This window comes from Aegilops tauschii, chromosome 1 (genome assembly GCF_002575655.3).
Source record: "Aegilops tauschii subsp. strangulata cultivar AL8/78 chromosome 1, Aet v6.0, whole genome shotgun sequence".
In the NCBI taxonomy this organism is placed as follows: domain Eukaryota; kingdom Viridiplantae; phylum Streptophyta; class Magnoliopsida; order Poales; family Poaceae; genus Aegilops; species Aegilops tauschii.
Window position 1 is genome coordinate 285,037,911 of NC_053035.3, and position 16,548 is coordinate 285,054,458.

Sequence of the window (16,548 nt, forward strand, 5' to 3'; positions counted from 1 at the left end):
TCAAACTTAGGCGAGGACTGAAGTGCAGATAAGCCCCCGAGTGGGAGGGTTGCTCACCACTCGGTAGGATTTTTCGAACTTAGGCGAGCACTGGACTGCAGCTAAGCCCCCGAGTGAGAGACATGCTCATCACTCTGTAGGATTTTTAAAACTTAGGCGAGTACTGGACTGCAGCTAAGACCCCGAGTGAGAGGCTTGCTCTTCACCCGGTAAGATTTTTGGAACTTAGGGGAGTACTGGACTGCAGCTAAGCCCCGGAGTGGGAGGGTTGCTCACCACTCAGTAGGATTTTTCAAACTTAGGGGAGTACTGGACTGCAGATAAGCCCCCGAGTAGGAGGATTGCTCATCACTCGGTAGGATTTTTGAAACTTAGGCGATTACTGGACTGCAGCTAAGCCCCCGAGTAGGAAGGTTGCTCACCACTCGGTAGGATTTTTCAAACTTAGGCGAGTACTAGACTGCAGCTAAGCCCCCGAGTGGGAGGGTTGCTCACCACTCGGTACGATTTTTCAAACTTAGGCGAGTACTGGACTGCAGTTAGGCCCCCGAGTGGGAGGGTTGCTCACCACTCGGTACGATTTTTCAAAATTAGGCGTGTACTAGACTGCAGCTAAGCCCCCGAATGAGAGACTTGCTGATCACTCGGTAGGAATTTTCAAACTTAGGCGAGTACTGGACTGCAGCTAAGCCCTCGAGTGAGAGGCTTGCTCTTCACCCGGTTGGATTTTTCGAACTTAGGCGAGTACTGGACTGCAGCTAAGCCCCCGAGTGGGAGGGCTGCTCACCACTCGGTAGGATTTTTCAAACTTAGGCGAGTACTGGACTGCAGCTAAGCCCCCGAGTGGGAGGGTTCCTCACCACTCGGTAGGATTTTTCAAACTTAGGCGAGGACTGGAGTGCAGCTAAGCCCCCGAGTGGGAGGGTTGCTCACCACTCGGTAGGATTTTTCGAACTTAGGCGAGCACTGGACTACAGCTAAGCCCCCGAGTGAGAGGCTTGCTCATCACTCAGTATGATTTTTCAAACTTAGGCGAGTACTGGACTGCAGCTAAGCCCCCGAGTGGGAGGGTTGCTCACCACTCGGTAGGATTTTTCAAACTTGGGCGAGTACTGGACTGCAGCTAAGCCCCCGAGTGGGAGGGTTGCTCACCACTCGGTAGGATTTTTCAAACTTAGGCGAGTACTGGACTGCAGCTAAGCCCCCGAGTGGGAGGGTTGCTGACCACTTGGTAGGATTTTTCAAATTTAGGCGAGTACTGGACTGCAGCTAAGCACCCGAGTGAGAGACATGCTCATCACTCGGTAGGATTTTTCAAACTTAGGCGAGTACTGGACTGCAGCTAAGACCCCGAGTGAGAGGCTTGCTCTTCACCCGGTAGGATTTTTGGAACTTAGGCGAGTACTGGAGTAGAGCTAAGCCCACGAGTGGGAGGGTTGCTGACCACTGGGTAGGATTTTTTGAACTTAGGCGAGCACCGGACTGCAGCTAAGCCCCCGAGTGAGAGGCTTGCTCATCACTCCATAGGATTTTTCAAACTTAGGCGAGTACTGGACTGCAGCTAAGCCCCCGAGTGGGAGGGTGGCTCACCACTCGGTAGGATTTTTCAAACTTAGGCGAGTACTGGACTGCAGCTAAGCCCCCGAGTGGGAGGGTTGCTGACCACTTGGTAGGATTTTTCAAATTTAGGCGAGTACTGGACTGCAGCTAAGCCCCCGAGTGAGAGACATGCTCATCACTCGGTAGGATTTTTCAAACTTAGGCGAGTACTGGACTGCAGCTAAGACCCCGAGTGAGAGGCTTGCTCTTCACCCGGTAGGATTTTTGGAACTTAGGCGAGTACTGGACTGCAGCTAACCCCCGGAGTGGGAGGGTTGCTCACCACTCGGTAGGATTTTTCAAACTTCGGGTAGTACTGGACTGCAGCTAAGCCCCCGAGTAGGAGGATTGCTCATCACTCGGTAGGATTTTTGAAACTTAGGCGAGTACTGGACTGCAGCTAAGCCCCCGAGTAGGAAGGTTGCTCACCACTCGGTAGGATTTTTCAAACTTAGGCGAGTACTGGACTGCAGCTAATCCCCCGAGTGGGAGGGTTGCTCACCACTCGGTACGATTTTTCAAACTTAGGCGAGTACTGGACTGCAGCTAGGCCCCCGAGTGGGAGGGTTGCTCACCACTCGGTACGATTTTTCAAAATTAGGCGAGTACTGGACTGCAGCTAAGCCCCCGAATGAGAGACTTGCTGATCACTCGGTAGGAATTTTCAAACTTAGGCGAGTACTGGACTGCAGCTAAGCCCTCGAGTGAGAGGCTTGCTCTTCACCCGGTAGGATTTTTCGAACTTAGGCGAGTACTGGACTGCAGCTAAGCCCCCGAGTGGGAGGGCTGCTCACCACTCGGTAGGATTTTTCAAACTTAGGCGAGTACTGGACTGCAGCTAAGCCCCCGAGTGGGAGGGTTGCTCACCACTCGGTAGGATTTTTCAAACTTAGGCGAGGACTGAAGTGCAGCTAAGCCCCCGAGTGGGAGGGTTGCTCACCACTCGGTAGGATTTTTCGAACTTAGGCGAGCACTGGACTGCAGCTAAGCCCCCGAGTGAGAGGCTTGCTCATCACTCAGTATGATTTTTCAAACTTAGGCGAGTACTGGACTGCAGCCAAGCCCCCGAGTGGGAGGGTTGCTCACCACTCGGTAGGATTTTTCAAACTTGGGCGAGTACTGGACTGCAGCTAAGCCCCCGAGTGGGAGGGTTGCTCACCACTCGGTAGGATTTTTCAAACTTAGGCGAGTACTGGATTACAGCTAAGCCCCCGAGTGAGAGACTTGCTCATCACTCGGTAGGATTTTTAAAACTTAGGCGAGTACTGGACTGCAGCTAAGCCCCCGAGTGGGAGGGTTGCTCACCACTCGGTAGGATTTTTCAAACTTAGGCGAGTACTGGACTACAGCTAAGCCCCCGAGTGGGAGGGTTGCTCACCACTCGGTAGGATTTTTCAAACTTAGGCGAGTACTGGACTGCAGCTAAGCCCCCGAGTGGGAGGGTTGCTCACCACTCGGTAGGATTTTTCAAACATAGGCGAGTACTGGACTGCAGCTAAGCCCCCGAGTGGGAGGGTTGCTGCCCACTTGGTAGGATTTTTCAAATTTAGGCGAGTACTGGACTGCAGCTAAGCCCCCGAGTGAGAGACATGCTCATCACTCGGTAGGATTTTTCAAACTTAGGCGAGTACTGGACTGCAGCTAAGACCCCGAGTGAGAGGCTTGCTCTTCACTCGGTAGGATTTTTGGAACTTAGGCGAGTACTGGACTGCAGCTAAGCCCCGGAGTGGGAGGGTTGCTCACCACTCGGTAGGATTTTTCAAACTTAGGGCAGTACTGGACTCCAGATAAGCCCCCGAGTAGGAGGATTGCTCATCACTCGGTAGGATTTTTGAAACTTAGGCGAGTACTGGACTGCAGCTAAGCCCCCGAGTAGGAAGGTTGCTCACCACTCGGTAGGATTTTTCAAACTTAGGCGAGTACTGGACTGCAGCTAAGCCCCCGAGTGGGAGGGTTGCTCACCACTCGGTACGATTTTTCAAACTTAGGCGAGTACTGGACTGCAGTTAGGCCCCCGAGTGGGAGGGTTGCTCACCACTCGGTACGATTTTTCAAAATTAGGCGAGTACTGGACTGCAGCTAAGCCCCCGAATGAGAGACTTGCTGATCACTCGGTAGGAATTTTCAAATTTAGGCGAGTACTGGACTGCAGCTAAGCCCCCGAGTGAGAGACATGCTCATCACTCGGTAGGATTTTTAAAACTTAGGCGAGTACTGGACTGCAGCTAAGACCCCGAGTGAGAGGCTTGCTCTTCACCCGGTAAGATTTTTGGAACTTAGGGGAGTACTGGACTGCAGCTAAGCCCCGGAGTGGGAGGGTTGCTCACCACTCGGTAGGATTTTTCAAACTTAGGGGAGTACTGGACTGCAGATAAGCCCCTGAGTAGGAGGATTGCTCATCACTCGGTAGGATTTTTGAAACTTAGGCGATTACTGGACTGCAGCTAAGCCCCCGAGTGGGAAGGTTGCTCACCACTCGGTAGGATTTTTCAAACTTAGGCGAGTACTAGACTGCAGCTAAGCCCCCGAGTGCGAGGGTTGCTCACCACTCGGTACGATTTTTCAAACTTAGGCGAGTACTGGACTGCAGTTAGGCCCCCGAGTGGGAGGGTTGCTCACCACTCGGTACGATTTTTCAAAATTAGGCGAGTACTAGACTGCAGCTAAGCCCCCGAATGAGAGACTTGCTGATCACTCGGTAGGAATTTTCATACTTAGGCGAGTACTGGACTGCAGCTAAGCCCTCGAGTGAGAGGCTTGCTCTTCACCCGGTTGGATTTTTCGAACTTAGGCGAGTACTGGACTGCAGCTAAGCCCCCGAGTGGGAGGGCTGCTCACCACTCGGTAGGATTTTTCAAACTTAGGCGAGTACTGGACTGCAGCTAAGCCCCCGAGTGGGAGGGTTCCTCACCACTCGGTAGGATTTTTCAAACTTAGGCGAGGACTGGAGTGCAGCTAAGCCCCCGAGTGGGAGGGTTGCTCCCCACTCGATAGGATTTTTCGAACTTAGGCGAGCACTGGACTGCAGCTAAGCCCCCGAGTGAGAGGCTTGCTCATCACTCAGTATGATTTTTCAAACTTAGGCGAGTACTGGACTGCAGCTAAGCCCCCGAGTGGGAGGGTTGCTCACCACTCGGTAGGATTTTTCAAACTTGGGCGAGTACTGGACTGCAGCTAAGCCCCCGAGTGGGAGGGTTGCTCACCACTCGGTAGGATTTTTCAAACTTAGGCGAGTACTGGACTGCAGCTAAGCCCCCGAGTGGGAGGGTTGCTGACCACTTGGTAGGATTTTTCAAATTTAGGCGAGTACTGGACTGCAGCTAAGCCCCCGAGTGAGAGACATGCTCATCACTCGGTAGGATTTTTCAAACTTAGGCGAGTACTGGACTGCAGCTAAGACCCCGAGTGAGAGGCTTGCTCTTCACCCGGTAGGATTTTTGGAACTTAGGCGAGTACTGGACTAGAGCTAAGCCCCCGAGTGGGAGGGTTGCTGACCACTGGGTAGGATTTTTCGAACTTAGGCGAGCACTGGACTGCAGCTAAGCCCCCGAGTGAGAGGCTTGCTCATCACTCCATAGGATTTTTCAAACTTAGGCGAGTACTGGACTGCAGCTAAGCCCCCGAGTGGGAGGGTGGCTCACCACTCGGTAGGATTTTTCGAACTTAGGCGAGTACTGGACTGCAGCTAAGCCCCCGAGTGGGAGGGTTGCTGACCACTTGGTAGGATTTTTCAAATTTAGGCGAGTACTGGACTGCAGCTAAGCCCCCGAGTGAGAGACATGCTCATCACTCGGTAGGATTTTTCAAACTTAGGCGAGTACTGGACTGCAGCTAAGACCCCGAGTGAGAGGCTTGCTCTTCACCCGGTAGGATTTTTGGAACTTAGGCGAGTACTGGACTGCAGCTAACCCCCCGAGTGGGAGGGTTGCTCACCACTCGGTAGGATTTTTCAAACTTAGGGTAGTACTGGACTGCAGCTAAGCCCCCGAGTAGGAGGTTTGCTCATCACTCGGTAGGATTTTTGAAACTTAGGCGAGTACTGGACTGCAGCTAAGCCCCCGAGTAGGAAGGTTGCTCACCACTCGGTAGGATTTTTCAAACTTAGGCGAGTACTGGACTGCAGCTAAGCCCCCGAGTGGGAGGGTTGCTCACCACTCGGTACGATTTTTCAAACTTAGGCGAGTACTGGACTGCAGCTAGGCCCCCGAGTGGGAGGGTTGCTCACCACTCGGTACGATTTTTCAAAATTAGGCGAGTACTGGACTGCAGCTAAGCCCCCGAATGAGAGACTTGCTGATCACTCGGTAGGAATTTTCAAACTTAGGCGAGTACTGGACTGCAGCTAAGCCCTCGAGTGAGAGGCTTGCTCTTCACCCGGTAGGATTTTTCGAACTTAGGCGAGTACTGGACTGCAGCTAAGCCCCCGAGTGGGAGGGCTGCTCACCACTCGGTAGGATTTTTCAAACTTAGGCGAGTACTGGACTGCAGCTAAGCCCCCGAGTGGGAGGGTTGCTCACCACTCGGTAGGATTTTTCAAACTTAGGCGAGGACTGAAGTGCAGCTAAGCCCCCGAGTGGGAGGGTTGCTCACCACTCGGTAGGATTTTTCGAACTTAGGCGAGCACTGGACTGCAGCTAAGCCCCCGAGTGAGAGGCTTGCTCATCACTCAGTATGATTTTTCAAACTTAGGCGAGTACTGGACTGCAGCCAAGCCCCCGAGTGGGAGGGTTGCTCACCACTCGGTAGGATTTTTCAAACTTGGGCGAGTACTGGACTGCAGCTAAGCCCCCGAGTGGGAGGGTTGTTCACCACTCGGTAGGATTTTTCAAACTTAGGCGAGTACTGGATTACAGCTAAGCCCCCGAGTGAGAGACTTGCTCATCACTCGGTAGGATTTTTAAAACTTAGGCGAGTACTGGACTGCAGCTAAGCCCCCGAGTGGGAGGGTTGCTCACCACTCGGTAGGATTTTTCAAACTTAGGCGAGTACTGGACTACAGCTAAGCCCCCGAGTGGGAGGGTTGCTCACCACTCGGTAGGATTTTTCAAACTTAGGCGAGTACTGGACTGCAGCTAAGCCCCCGAGTGGGAGGGTTGCTCACCACTCGGTAGGATTTTTCAAACTTAGGCGAGTACTGGACTGCAGCTAAGCCCCCGAGTGGGAGGGTAGCTGCCCACTTGGTAGGATTTTTCAAATTTAGGCGAGTACTGGACTGCAGCTAAGCCCCCGAGTGAGAGACATGCTCATCACTCGGTAGGATTTTTCAAACTTAGGTGAGTACTGGACTGCAGCTAAGACCCCGAGTGAGAGGCTTGCTCTTCACCCGGTAGGATTTTTGGAACTTAGGCGAGTACTGGACTGCAGCTAAGCCCCGGAGTGGGAGGGTTGCTCACCACTCGGTAGGATTTTTCAAACTTAGGGCAGTACTGGACTCCAGATAAGCCCCCGAGTAGGAGGATTGCTCATCACTCGGTAGGATATTTCAAACTTAGGCGAGTACTGGACTGCAGCTAAGCCCCCGAGTGGGAGGGTTGCTCACCACTCGGTACGATTTTTCAAACTTAGGCGAGTACTGGACTGCAGTTAGGCCCCCGAGTGGGAGGGTTGCTCACCACTCGGTACGATTTTTCAAAATTAGGCGAGTACTGGACTGCAGCTAAGCCCCCGAATGAGAGACTTGCTGATCACTCGGTAGGAATTTTCAAACTTAGGCGAGTACTGGACTGCAGCTAAGCCCTCGAGTGAGAGGCTTGCTCTTCACCCGGTAGGATTTTTCGAACTTAGGCGAGTACTGGACTGCAGCTAAGCCCCCGAGTGGGAGGGCTGCTCACCACTCGGTAGGATTTTTCAAACTTAGGCGAGTACTGGACTGCAGCTAAGCCCCCGAGTGGGAGGGTTACTCACCACTCGGTAGGATTTTTCAAACTTAGGCGAGGACTGGAATGCAGCTAAGCCCCCGAGTGGGAGGGTTGCTCACCACTCGGTAGGATTTTTCGAACTTAGGCGAGCGCTGGACTGCAGCTAAGCCCCCGAGTGAGAGACTTGCTCATCACTCAGTATGATTTTTCAAACTTAGGCGAGTACTGGACTGCAGCTAAGCCCCCGAGTGGGAGGGTTGCTCACCACTCGGTAGGATTTTTCAAACTTGGGCGAGTACTGGACTGCAGCTAAGCCCCCGAGTGGGAGGGTTGCTCACCACTCGGTAGGATTTTTCAAACTTAGGCGAGTACTGGATTACAGCTAAGCCCCCGAGTGAGAGACTTGCTCATCACTCGGTAGGATTTTTAAAACTTAGGCGAGTACTGGACTGCAGCTAAGCCCCCGAGTGGGAGGGTTGCTCACCACTCGGTAGGATTTTTCAAACTTAGGCGAGTACTGGACTACAGCTAAGCCCCCGAGTGGGAGGGTTGCTCACCACTCGGTAGGATTTTTCAAACTTAGGCGAGTACTGGACTGCAGCTAAGCCCCCGAGTGGGAGGGTTGCTCACCACTCGGTAGGATTTTTCAAACTTAGGCGAGTACTGGACTGTTGCTAAGCCCCCGACTGAGAGGCTTGCTCATCACTCGGTAGGATTTTTCGAACTTAGGCGAGCACTGGACTGTTGCTAAGCCCCCGACTGAGAGGCTTGCTCATCACTCGGTAGGATTTTTCAAACTTAGGCGAGTACTGGACTGCAGCTAAGCCCCCGAGTGGGAGGGTTGCTCACCACTCGGTAGGATTTTTCAAACTTAGGCGAGTACTGGACTGCGGCTAAGCCCCCGAGTGGGAGGGTTGCTCACCACTCGGTAGGATTTTTCAAACTTAGGCGAGTACTGGACTGTAGCTAAGCCCCCGAGTGGGAGGGTTGCTCACCACTCGGTAGGATTTTTCAAACTTAGGCGAGTACTGGACTGCGGCTAAGCCCCCGAGTGGGAGGGTTGCTCACCACTCGGTAGGATTTTTCAAACTTAGGTGAGTACTGGACTGCAGCTAAGCCCCCGAGTGGGAGGATTGCTCACCACTCGGTAGGATTTTTCAACCTTAGGCGAGTACTGGACTGCAGCTAAGCCCCCGAGTGAGAGGCTAGCTCTTCACCCGGTAGGATTTTTCGAACTTAGGCGAGTACTGGACTGCAGCTAAGCCCCCGAGTGGGAGGGCTGCTCACCACTCGGTAGGATTTTTCAAACTTAGGCGAGTACTGGACTGCAGCTAAGCCCCCGAGTGGGAGGGTTGCTCACCACTCGGTAGGATTTTTCAAACTTAGGCGAGGACTGGAGTGCAGCTAAGCCCCCGAGTGGGAGGGTTGCTCACAACTCGGTAGGATTTTTTGAACTTAGGCGAGCACTGGACTGCAGCTAAGCCCCCGAGTGAGAGACTTGCTCATCACTCCGTATGATTTTTCAAAGTTAGGCGAGTACTGGATTGCAGCTAAGCCCCCGAGTGGGAGGGTTGCTCACCACTCGGTAGAATTTTTCAAACTTAGGCGAGTACTGCACTGCAGCTAAGCCCCCGAGTGGGAGGGTTGCTCACCACTCGGTAGGATTTTTCAAACTTAGGCGAGTACTGGACTACAGCTAAGCCCCCGAGTGAGAGACTTGCTCATCACTCGGTAGGATTTTTAAAACTTAGGCGAGTACTGGACTGCAGCTAAGCCCCCGAGTGGGAGGGTTGCTCACCACTCGGTAGGATTTTTCAAACTTAGGCGAGTACTGGACTACAGCTAAGCCCCCGAGTGGGAGGGTTGCTCACCACTCGGTAGGATTTTTCATACTTAGGTGAGTACTGGACTACAGCTAAGCCCCCGAGTGGGAGGGTTACTCACCACTCGGTAGGATTTTTCAAACTTAGGCGAGTACTGGATTACAGCTAAGCCCCCGAGTGAGATACTTGCTCATCACTCGGTAGGATTTTTAAAACTTAGGCGAGTACTGGACTGCAGCTAAGCCCCCGAGTGGGAGGGTTGCTCACCACTCGGTAGGATTTTTCAAACTTAGGCGAGTACTGGACTACAGCTAAGCCCCCGAGTGGGAGGGTTGCTCACCACTCGGTAGGATTTTTCAAACTTAGGCGAGTACTGGACTGCAGCTAAGCCCCCGAGTGGGAGGGTTGCTCACCACTCGGTAGGATTTTTCAAACTTAGGCGAGTACTGGACAGTTGCTAAGCCCCCGACTGAGAGGCTTGCTCATCACTCGGTAGGATTTTTCGAACTTAGGCGAGAACTGGACTGCAGCTAAGCCCCCGACTGAGAGGCTTGCTCATCACTCGGTAGGATTTTTCAAACTTAGGCGAGTACTGGACTGCAGCTAAGCCCCCGAGTGGGAGGGTTGCTCACCACTCGGTAGGATTTTTCAAACTTAGGCGAGTACTGGACTGCGGCTAAGCCCCCGAGTGGGAGGGTTGCTCACCACTCGGTAGGATTTTTCAAACTTAGGTGAGTACTGGACTGCAGCTAAGCCCCCGAGTGGGAGGATTGCTCACCACTCGGTAGGATTTTTCAAACTTAGGCGAGTACTGGACTGCAGCTAAGCCCCCGAGTGAGAGGCTTGCTCTTCACCCGGTAGGATTTTTCGAACTTAGGCGAGTACTGGACTGCAGCTAAGCCCCCGAGTGGGAGGGCTGCTCACCACTCGGTAGGATTTTTCAAACTTAGGCGAGTACTGGACTGCAGCTAAGCCCCCGAGTGGGAGGGTTGCTCACCACTCGGTAGGATTTTTCAAACTTAGGCGAGGACTGGAGTGCAGCTAAGCCCCCGAGTGGGAGGGTTGCTCACCACTCGGTAGGATTTTTTGAACTTAGGCGAGCACTGGACTGCAGCTAAGCCCCCGAGTGAGAGACTTGCTCATCACTCCGTATGATTTTTCAAAGTTAGGCGAGTACTGGATTACAGCTAAGCCCCCGAGTGAGAGACTTGCTCATCACTCCGTAGGATTTTTAAAACTTAGGCGAGTACTGGAGTGCAGCTAAGCCCCCGAGTGGGAGGGTTGCTCACCACTCGGTAGGATTTTTCAAACTTAGGCGAGTATTGGACTACAGCTAAGCCCCCGAGTGGGAGGGTTGCTCACCACTCGGTAGGATTTTTCAAACTTAGGCGAGTACTGGACTGCAGCTAAGCCCCCGAGTGGGAGGGTTGCTCACCACTCGGTAGGATTTTTCAAACTTAGGCGAGTACTGGACTGTTGCTAAGCCCCCGACTGAGAGGCTTGCTCATCACTCGGTAGGATTTTTCGAACTTAGGCGAGCACTGGACTGTTGCTAAGCCCCCGACTGAGAGGCTTGCTCATCACTCGGTAGGATTTTTCAAACTTAGGCGAGTACTGGACTGCAGCTAAGCCCCCGAGTGGGAGGGTTGCTCACCACTCGGTAGGATTTTTCAAACTTAGGCGAGTACTGGACTGCGGCTAAGCCCCCGAGTGGGAGGGTTGCTCACCACTCGGTAGGATTTTTCAAACTTAGGTGAGTACTGGACTGCAGCTAAGCCCCCGAGTGGGAGGATTGCTCACCACTCGGTAGGATTTTTCAAACTTAGGCGAGTACTGGACTGCAGCTAAGCCCCCGAGTGAGAGGCTTGCTCTTCACCCGGTAGGATTTTTCGAACTTAGGCGAGTACTGGACTGCAGCTAAGCCCCCGAGTGGGAGGGCTGCTCACCACTCGGTAGGATTTTTCAAACTTAGGCGAGTACTGGACTGCAGCTAAGCCCCCGAGTGGGAGGGTTGCTCACCACTCGGTAGGATTTTTCAAACTTAGGCGAGGACTGGAGTGCAGCTAAGCCCCCGAGTGGGAGGGTTGCTCACCACTCGGTAGGATTTTTTGAACTTAGGCGAGCACTGGACTGCAGCTAAGCCCCCGAGTGAGAGACTTGCTCATCACTCCGTATGATTTTTCAAAGTTAGGCGAGTACTGGATTGTAGCTAAGCCCCCGAGTGGGAGGGTTGCTCACCACTCGGTAGGATTTTTCAAACTTAGGCGAGTACTGCACTGCAGCTAAGCCCCCGAGTGGGAGGGTTGCTCACCACTCGGTAGGATTTTTCAAACTAAGGCGAGTACTGGACTACAGCTAAGCCCCCGAGTGAGAGACTTGCTCATCACTCGGTAGGATTTTTAAAACTTAGGCGAGTACTGGACTGCAGCTAAGCCCCCGAGTGGGAGGGTTGCTCACCACTCGGTAGGATTTTTCAAACTTAGGCGAGTACTGGACTACAGCTAAGCCCCCGAGTGGGAGGGTTGCTCACCACTCGGTAGGATTTTTCATACTTAGGTGAGTACTGGACTACAGCTAAGCCCCCGAGTGGGAGGGTTACTCACCACTCGGTAGGATTTTTCAAACTTAGGCGAGTACTGGATTACAGCTAAGCCCCCGAGTGAGAGACTTGCTCATCACTCGGTAGGATTTTTAAAACTTAGGCGAGTACTAGACTGCAGCTAAGCCCCCAAGTGGGAGGGTTACTCACCACTCGGTAGGATTTTTCAAACTTAGGCGAGTACTGGACTACAGCTAAGCCCCCGAGTGAGAGGCTTGCTCATCACTCAGTATGATTTTTCAAACTTAGGCGAGTACTAGACTGCAGCTAAGCCCCCGAGTGGGAGGGTTGCTCACCACTCGGTAGGATTTTTCAAACTTGGGCGAGTACTGGACTGCAGCTAAGCCCCCGAGTGGGAGGGTTGCTCACCACTCGGTAGGATTTTTCATACTTAGGCGAGTACTGGACTACAGCTAAGCCCCCGAGTGAGAGGCTTGCTCATCACTCAGTATGATTTTTCAAACTTAGGCGAGTACTAGACTGCAGCTAAGCCCCCGAGTGGGAGGGTTGCTCACCACTCGTTAGGATTTTTCAAACTTAGGCGAGTACTGGATTACAGCTAAGCCCCCGAGTGAGAGACTTGCTCATCACTCGGTAGAATTTTTAAAACTTAGGCGAGTACTGGACTGCAGCTAAGCCCCCGAGTGGGAGGGTTGCTCACCACTCGGTAGGATTTTTCAAACTTAGGCGAGTACTGGACTACAGCTAAGCCCCCGAGTGGGAGGGTTGCTCACCACTCGGTAGGATTTTTCAAACTTAGGCGAGTACTGGCCTGCAGCTAAGCCCCCGAGTGGGAGGGTTGCTCACCACACGGTAGGATTTTTCAAACTTAGGCGAGTACTGGACTGTTGCTAAGCCCCCGACTGAGAGGCTTGCTCATCACTCGGTAGGATTTTTCGAACTTAGGCGAGCACTGGACTGTTGCTAAGCCCCCGACTGAGAGGCTTGCTCATCACTCGGTAGGATTTTTCAAACTTAGGCGAGTACTGGACTACAGCTAAGCCCCCGAGTGAGAGGCTTGCTCATCACTCAGTATGATTTTTCAAACTTGGGCGAGTACTGGACTGCAGCTAAGCCCCCGAGTGGGAGGGTTGCTCACCACTCGGTAGGATTTTTCAAACTTGGGCGAGTACTGGACTGCAGCTAAGCCCCCGAGTGGGAGGGTTGCTCACCACTCGGTAGGATTTTTCATACTTAGGCGAGTACTGGACTACAGCTAAGCCCCCGAGTGAGAGGCTTGCTCATCACTCAGTATGATTTTTCAAACTTAGGCGAGTACTAGACTGCAGCTAAGCCCCCGAGTGGGAGGGTTGCTCACCACTCGTTAGGATTTTTCAAACTTAGGCGAGTACTGGATTACAGCTAAGCCCCCGAGTGAGAGACTTGCTCATCACTCGGTAGGATTTTTAAAACTTAGGCGAGTACTGGACTACAGCTAAGCCCCCGAGTGGGAGGGTTGCTCACCACTTGGTAGGATTTTTCAAACTTAGGCGAGTACTGGACTACAGCTAATCCCCCGAGTGGGAGGGTTGCTCACCACTCGGTAGGATTTTTCAAACTTAGGCGAGTACTGGCCTGCAGCTAAGCCCCCGAGTGGGAGGGTTGCTCACCACTCGGTAGGATTTTTCAAACTTAGGCGAGTACTGGACTGTTGCTAAGCCCCCGACTGAGAGGCTTGCTCATCACTCGGTAGGATTTTTCGAACTTAGGCGAGCACTGGACTGTTGCTAAGCCCCCGACTGAGAGGCTTGCTCATCACTCGGTAGGATTTTTCAAACTTAGGCGAGTACTGGACTACAGCTAAGCCCCCGAGTGGGAGGGTTGCTCACCACTCGGTAGGATTTTTCAAACTTAGGCGAGTACTGGACTGCGGCTAAGCCCCCGAGTGGGAGGGTTGCTCACCACTCGGTAGGATTTTTCAAACTTAGGCGAGTACTGGACTGCAGCTAAGCCCCCGAGTGGAGGCTTGCTCTTCACCCGGTAGGATTTTTCGAACTTAGGCGAGTACTGGACTGCAGCTAAGCCCCCGAGTGGGAGGGCTGCTCACCACTCGGTAGGATTTTTCAAACTTAGGCGAGTACTGGACTGCAGCTAAGCCCCCGAGTGGGAGGGTTGCTCACCACTCGGTAGGATTTTTCAAACTTAGGCGAGGACTGGAGTGCAGCTAAGCCCCCGAGTGGGAGGGTTGCTCACCACTCGGTAGGATTTTTCGAACTTAGGCGAGCACTGGACTGCAGCTAAGCCCCCGAGTGAGAGACTTGCTCATCACTCAGTATGATTTTTCAAAGTTAGGCGAGTAATGGATTGCAGCTAAGCCCCCGAGTGGGAGGGTTGCTCACCACTCGGTAGGATTTTTCAAACTTAGGCGAGTACTGCACTGCAGCTAAGCCCCCGAGTGGGAGGGTTGCTCACCACTCGGTAGGATTTTTCAAACTTAGGCGAGTACTGGACTGCAGCTAAGCCCCCGAGTGGAGGCTTGCTCTTCACCCGGTAGGATTTTTCGAACTTAGGCGAGTACTGGACTGCAGCTAAGCCCCCGAGTGGGAGGGCTGCTCACCACTCGGTAGGATTTTTCAAACTTAGGCGAGTACTGGACTGCAGCTAAGCCCCCGAGTGGGAGGGTTGCTCACCACTCGGTAGGATTTTTCAAACTTAGGCGAGGACTGGAGTGCAGCTAAGCCCCCGAGTGGGAGGGTTGCTCACCACTCGGTAGGATTTTTCGAACTTAGGCGAGCACTGGACTGCAGCTAAGCCCCCGAGTGAGAGACTTGCTCATCACTCAGTATGATTTTTCAAAGTTAGGCGAGTAATGGATTGCAGCTAAGCCCCCGAGTGGGAGGGTTGCTCACCACTCGGTAGGATTTTTCAAACTTAGGCGAGTACTGCACTGCAGCTAAGCCCCCGAGTGGGAGGGTTGCTCACCACTCGGTAGGATTTTTCAAACTTAGGCGAGTACTGGACTACAGCTAAGCCCCCGAGTGAGAGACTTGCTCATCACTCGGTAGGATTTTTAAAACTTAGGCGAGTACTGGACTGCAGCTAAGCCCCCGAGTGGGAGGGTTGCTCACCACTCGGTAGGATTTTTCAAACTTAGGCGAGTACTGGACTCCAGCTAAGCCCCCGAGTGGGAGGGTTGCTCACCACTCGGTAGGATTTTTCATACTTAGGTGAGTACTGGACTACAGCTAAGCCCCCGAGTGGGAGGGTTACTCACCACTCGGTAGGATTTTTCAAACTTAGGCGAGTACTGGACTACAGCTAAGCCCCCGAGTGAGAGACTTGCTCATCACTCGGTAGGATTTTTAAAACTTAGGCGAGTACTGGACTGCAGCTAAGCCCCCGAGTGGGAGGGTTGCTCACCACTCGGTAGGATTTTTCAAACTTAGGCGAGTACTGGACTTCAGCTAAGCCCCCGAGTGGGAGGGTTGCTCACCACTCAGTAGGATTTTTCATACTTAGGTGAGTACTGGACTACAGCTAAGCCCCCGAGTGGGAGGGTTACTCACCACTCGGTAGGATTTTTCAAACTTAGGCGAGTACTGGACTGCAGCTAAGCCCCCGAGTGAGAGGCTTGCTCTTCACCCGGTAGGATTTTTCGAACTTAGGCGAGTACTGGACTGCAGCTAAGCCCCCGAGTGGGAGGGCTGCTCACCACTCGGTAGGATTTTTCAAACTTAGGCGAGTACTGGACTGCAGCTAAGCCCCCGAGTGGGAGGGTTGCTCACCACTCGGTAGGATTTTTCAAACTTAGGCGAGGACTGGAGTGCAGCTAAGCCCCCGAGTGGGAGGGTTGCTCACCACTCGGTAGGATTTTTCGAACTTAGGCGAGCACTGGACTGCAGCTAAGCCCCCGAGTGAGAGACTTGCTCATCACTCAGTATGATTTTTCAAAGTTAGGCGAGTAATGGATTGCAGCTAAGCCCCCGAGTGGGAGGGTTGCTCACCACTCGGTAGGATTTTTCAAACTTAGGCGAGTACTGCACTGCAGCTAAGCCCCCGAGTGGGAGGGTTGCTCACCACTCGGTAGGATTTTTCAAACTTAGGCGAGTACTGGACTACAGCTAAGCCCCCGAGTGAGAGACTTGCTCATCACTCGGTAGGATTTTTAAAACTTAGGCGAGTACTGGACTGCAGCTAAGCCCCCGAGTGGGAGGGTTGCTCACCACTCGGTAGGATTTTTCAAACTTAGGCGAGTACTGGACTCCAGCTAAGCCCCCGAGTGGGAGGGTTGCTCACCACTCGGTAGGATTTTTCATACTTAGGGGAGTACTGGACTACAGCTAAGCCCCCGAGTGGGAGGGTTACTCACCACTCGGTAGGATTTTTCAAACTTAGGCGAGTACTGGACTACAGCTAAGCCCCCGAGTGAGAGACTTGCTCATCACTCGGTAGGATTTTTAAAACTTAGGCGAGTACTGGACTGCAGCTAAGCCCCCGAGTGGGAGGGTTGCTCACCACTCGGTAGGATTTTTCAAACTTAGGCGAGTACTGGACTTCAGCTAAGCCCCCGAGTGGGAGGGTTGCTCACCACTCGGTAGGATTTTTCATACTTAGGTGAGTACTGGACTACAGCTAAGCCCCCGAGTGGGAGGGTTCCTCACCACTCGGTAGGATTTTTCAAACTTAGGCGAGTACTGGACTACAGCTAAGCCCCCGAGTGGGAGGATTG